General features: G+C 36.6%; 1 long non-coding RNA gene across 3 annotated transcripts; it reads left to right on the plus strand.

Moving 5' to 3' along the window:
* Positions 1 to 2,449: 2,449 nt before the first annotated feature.
* LOC127961173 (uncharacterized) lies at positions 2,450 to 5,424 on the plus strand. 3 transcript variants are annotated; one of them, XR_008154389.1, is made up of 4 exons: positions 3,909 to 4,083; positions 4,486 to 4,609; positions 4,731 to 4,953; positions 5,019 to 5,424. It is a non-coding gene; the product is annotated as an uncharacterized LOC127961173 (long non-coding RNA). The 3 variants fall into 3 exon arrangements; XR_008154390.1 differs by lacking the exon at positions 3,909 to 4,083 and adding an exon at positions 2,450 to 2,657 and having other exon boundaries at positions 4,731 to 5,424; XR_008154388.1 differs by having other exon boundaries at positions 4,731 to 5,424.
* Positions 5,425 to 6,000: the final 576 nt, after the last annotated feature.

Raw genomic sequence — 6,000 nt, forward strand, 5'->3', positions numbered from 1 at the left:
TAATCAGAGCAGCATTTTGTCTGCTTTGGTGGTGGCTCTAAAGGGCTGCCAGTCAAAAAGCAAATCTCATTGGATAGAAGATGCTGTAGCTCTGTCTTATGCCTCAGCTAGCTTCCAATGCCCTTTAAGGAGTGAGGGCCCATTTGACCAAAGGAATGGCCTCCTCTTGGGCCTGGTCCAGTGGATTCTCCATTGGGGAGATTTGTATTGCTGCCTGCTGGTCGTCGCCATCTACCTTTATTAGATTTTTCAATTTGGACATCTTTGTCCTTATGGAGAACTCGCTAAGTGTTCCTGGGCAGAGCTCGGAACAAGCTAAGTCCTGCATCTGCTTATAGCATGGTACTACTGGATACGTTCCCTCAAGCAGTCATTAAATGATGACACAACGGGAGTTACCTTTCAATAGGGAACGCTCCGGTTACTCACGTAACCTCGATTCCCAGAGAAAAGGGAATGAGAATTGCGTAAACTGGCCATGCTATAGCTGCACGCGAACCGATGGCTTTTGCTTCAGTCCTATGATTCTGATGAGATGGTGCTCTGAAACCAACTTATAAAGCGTATGGCTCTGCCCCTTCTGGCGGGCTAAAGCGCCATTGGTTTGTGCAGCTACACAAACATTAACCAATCAGGCTTCAGTAATAGAGTAAATAGTAGTTTCCACAAGCATTATATTAGGGGACCGAGGTTTCGTGAGTAACCAGAGCGATTTTAGTTTTTAATGTTTTTTTTTTTATTATTTTTTTTATGTATTTAGCAGTTTATAGGTTTTTGTCAATAATGCTGATCATTAAAATTTTAGGTCACACTTTAAGTTCCAATTCTCACTATTAACAAACCATAAACTTCTACTTTTGTATCAGTAAACTCTTCATTTGGTGCTTAAGTTAATAAGGTAGTTGTAAACTTTATGTATTGGAATTACTAGGGATGTAAAATATGGTCATGCAGAGTATGTGCTTTATATGTACTAATAAACAGCCAATAACAACTAATAAGCAAGAGTTAATAGTTTGAATTGGTCCCTATATTAAAGTTTTACCCAATTTTAATACTGATTCATCCTTATGTATAATGCTCTTCAGTCTCATGAGAGAACTTGTGAATTTTAATTGGCTAGGACATTAAACATAAAATATTACAATAATGGAATGTTGTTTTAGTCTCTATGGAAGTTCGGATCAGTAGCTGGAATGGTGTTTTTTTTTTTTTCTTAAGAGACTGTACACCAATTTTGTGATATATTTATCTGACAACATTGGTGTTTTCCTTGGAATTTTGCTTTGACAAGCACTAACACTAGCACTGCAAATTCCTTCGTGCATTATAGAGATTTTTCATTTGAAAGGCCGCTCACAAACGAAAGGGTATAATTACAGTCATGTTTGGTAGAGGCTTTAATTCCTGTCTTGAGGCAGCCTCCCCCCAATATATACAGCTATAAATGTCAGTCTATACAGGGTGATTACATGTGCGTTCAATGGCAAATAAGATTGCGTGATATGAAAGTGCAAAGATTGGTTGTGATTATCAAAATTGTTGGCCGTACAAATGCTGATAAATAAATCACCTCTGTACATTTCAGAACAGGTCACCACTGCAGGCTGATGAAACCGCCTTCTTGGCCCTCACTGTGGGTTTCAGAGATTGACCATCCTCCATCCTCCTCGGCCTTCATGGCCCAAACATGTTTGCGAGGCTGGCCGAGCCCCAAACCCGAGGTCTATACTGCCTCTGGCAGCGTACAGATTAAGACTGTAATTATAGATCTGGGTTTGGACACGGCTTTGTTTGAGAAAGTGGAGGGAGGCTGGTGGGGTGGGTGATGTCATCTCTGGTTAAGAGCCGCACAGCCTGGGATCACATCGCTGGTGTTGGCTTACTGGAGGATGAGAGAGAACGAAACAGAGAGAAAAGAAGGACGTTGTGAGTGTATGAACTTTAAATAGATCTAAATGGAATTGACAGGGTTTATTATCAGGGTGGTTATGAGTGTATATGTGTTTGTGTGAAAGATTACATGTGCCAGCCGCCATATTATAATCGAGCTCTAATAATACTTAACGGTTTAGTTTAGCCTTTATGTCGAATTTTTTCCCCAAAGATAATAAACAAAGATGTCAGTTGGGTTAAACAAAGATCACAGCACAGTTTCATGCACACTACAAATAGGCCATACCATAGTTAGACGAACTGAGTGAAGACAACATTTTTTACAACCACTTGCAGGCAGGGTTTTATGAGACACAGTTAAAATATGTGGGCACACAGAGAATTTACACAGCAATACCACTTTATTTGTTATCCTTTCTTTCAGCAATATTTGGATGAATTGGGCCTGAATGAGAGCGAAGTTGAAATAACACAGAATAAGTGTGCTTGGGTAATTTTTTTAGTTGTTGAGGGGAGAGAGGGCTTTGCCCATGTAAACTTGTGGAGGACGGTTGGCTGAGAGGTCCGGTACTGTAACGTGAGCTCTGGTCGGGGAATAACACGGGGGGCGTTCACAGCCCGCTTTTCCAATCTGTTTATCTGCTGTAATTCACTGCCACGATTCACAGAGGAATGGCGATGGAGTCTGGCTGGGTAGAGAGAATAGAGAGCAATTCGCCAAACAAAAGAGGAAGAAACGACAAGTGCCAAAGAAATTCAAGGTGAACACTATTAACTGTATTGATTATATGTTGTGATTGCCATGAAACATTGCAACTAAGCAAAATTTGGTAGTTTTATATATTGTTTCAGGGTTACTTGAATATACTTAATTATTAGAAAAACAACCCATTTAAAATAAAAAGGCGGTTACACTACAGTTTTTATTCCATTGACTTCTATATGCATGCAAATGCAAGCTCATATATGAAGATGTTCATGAACAGTTTGCTGTGCTCCAAAGTTTAATAGAAGAACTTATGTGGCATGATCAGAATTAAAATGCAGTTTAACTAAAATGTATTTTAAATTAAAGAATGAAAATGGATTTGGAAATATTGTTAAGTATATATATATATATATATATATATATATATATATATATATATATATATATATATATATATATATATATATATATATATATATATATATATATATATATATATATATATATATATATATATTGATATTTATTTATTTATTTTTATTTCATTAAATTAATGTTGTTTTTTTTTTTTTTTTTTTTTTTTTTTTTTTTTTTTTTAAAGATGCCTAAACTTTTTATTAGGAATCTGTTATGGAGATAATTTATTATTTATTATCCCAGAAATGTTACAAGCACAGAAATAGAAGAATAAAATAAGGAAATACAGGCAAAAACAAAAAAAGTCTCTGTAGAAAGAAACAAACACCACCACACACTTCTAGTGGATCATAAGTAATGACTAAGAAGGAGTCTATACTTAATTTCTTGGGAAAAATCTGAATAGTGCACTTAAAATATATGAAATATGAAAATATATAAATTGCATAAACAAATAAAATATCAACACAATACACTTAATGCAATACAAATCAGCTCAGAGATTATGCACTCAAATTCACAATCTGCTGTGATGTCACAGTCATGTTGCACTGTGCTATATTTAGAGCTGTCTGAATTATACATATGAGTGATCACTTCCTCAGTCAAAATTAAGGGGTCGAGGCCTGTCCATATAAACTTCCCTTGTCCACTTGAAGTGGAATGCACTTCGTAAAGGCAGCAGGGATTCCCTAGAATTAAAGTATTTAGGAAAGTTTGCAAGTGTCTAGTGTGACTCACTTATTAACTGTTGGAAGAATTGAACTTTTCAGAGTGCCTCTAGTGGTTGAGACATAACACTGCAATTTATTCATGGAGGAACATCATTTTGGTAATTGAGTTGAGCAGGATTAATATTATGGGGTTGAGGTGTACCAAATGACGTAAAACTTGACAACTCTTCAAAGGAAAGACATAAGATAAAAAAAAAAAATTAAACAAAGAGTATTCATGAATAATAGTCATTTTTTGACTCTTTGAAACCAAGTGTTTTAAATGAAAGAACATTAAAAAAGTTAGGGAACTATTGTTACATGTCTTACCCATCAAGCAAGAAAAAGGTCATCTCTGGGTTGGACTTAAACCCTAAATCTTTAGTACAGGATCTGTAATTTTAAGTTTTTTACTTTTAAACTTGAGGTTTCTTTGTGTTAACATTAAATGATTCCTCAGTTCATTTATATTTTTATTTTTATTTTTTTTGTCGTCAATTTAACTGTTTGTTTAATGAGTTCAGCTCTTATGCTATGCATGCTGATTTGCTTTATTTGGAGTATCAGTGTAATAGGAAAGCTGCATAATACATACTATTTGTGAAAAACGTATGCTGTGTATTATGCAGTACCCCAGTCAAAACATAGCCAATGACTTTGCTACTTAACTACTTTTCTGCACTGTCAAAAACACACGGTATGCGTGTCAATGTGAATGGCTAACAGTGTATGCTTCTGTTTGCATATTAGGTGTGAGGTGATTGTTGGCTCATTTTCCAGACGTCTCCTGGTTCTCCTCCTGCAACACTGGCACCAGATTGACACTCATTCACCAGTGTGTCCATGTAGACAAGACAAAGAAATGAGGAGTGAGGTAGATTAGTGGGTCCACTGAATGTTACAAGCTTTCAGCTGGCACATCACATTCACCATATGATGCAACCTAGGATGTTTTCAATTTCACAACCTGATTAGGCTAAACGCTTCTATTTCAGATACTCTCCAGCTAGACTCAGTGGGAGCCAGTACAGGAACTGAGCACTAAACTGCATTAAGTAGATCCAGGGAGACCGAAAAAAAAAAAAAAAAAAAAGAATCAAAACACTGGAAAACAAACAGACTGTATCAGGATTTGGCTATATCCAAAATGTCAACCTCAGTCTTTCCATGTTATAGTTAATGGGCTCAAAAGACCCCCTCTCTTACAGACTTTTGGAGGTAAGACTAAAATGTCAAGAGGTACTTTTTTCCTTAAACTTTACTCATTTAATCTTTTTTGTTAGTATATATGACAGCTTGGAAATTCTCAATGCTCTGTGGTCACTGGCTCATGAGATCATTGTTTCGGAGAGGAAGACAATTATGAAAGTGCAGAGATGTGACAGGGCTACTGTACCTCACATGTGAGCTCACAAAACAAGAATCGGAGCAGAATAATTAAAAAGAGAGAGAAGCTTTCAATGGAAGAAATCCATCATTTGAGATGAAAATGGTAAAATGACAGGAGCTGTACATGGATGGAGTGATGGCTGCTGAAAATTCAGCTCGGCTTGGGCTTGAAAAGTTTAGCAAATAAAAATCGAAATGCATACCCCTGGTTGGCAATCAGTCGACAGCTTTGTGTCATGTTTTACTTATGCACACCTTTCTCTTTATTGCTTTGATAATTCAATAAAGTTCAAATAACATTTCAAGGTTATAAAGATTATCTCTCTGTCTTCCACCCTTTCTTTTTTGTTGCTGAGCTGATTTACCGGCTGTTGTTTGTGCCACCAGCTGCCTCTGACCTTTTGCCCTTTGACCTTTCAACCTGCTATCTGGTCTCAAAAACACAAGCCACACAATCCCAAACACACACACATACCAGTTCTGATGCCTTAAAATTGGACGGAGACATTTCTGTGAAACACAGTGTAAGCACAGTGTGACCACAAACAAGTGCACATGATTCAACCTCAATATTTCAGAACCATATCTTGGCCTAGAACATTCGGAAAGTTCAGCTGAAAAGTCTCTCCAGTACGAAAACATCTGCCAAGAAAACGAATATAATTTTAATTATTCCAAACATGATTTTCTTTTCATTAATGTCATAGTGAGTTATTGTCCTCATATATTTCATATCTGAAACAAATCCCAGAATTCATTATCATCACACTGATTAGTGAACAATTCATCTCAATAATGGACCAAGACATCGAAGACAAAGGGTTCACAATGTTTTTGGAGAAAATAACGGTGCCTGAATGGAGGAGACCGAATCTG

Source organism: Carassius gibelio, chromosome B7 (assembly GCF_023724105.1).
Source record: "Carassius gibelio isolate Cgi1373 ecotype wild population from Czech Republic chromosome B7, carGib1.2-hapl.c, whole genome shotgun sequence".
In the NCBI taxonomy this organism is placed as follows: domain Eukaryota; kingdom Metazoa; phylum Chordata; class Actinopteri; order Cypriniformes; family Cyprinidae; genus Carassius; species Carassius gibelio.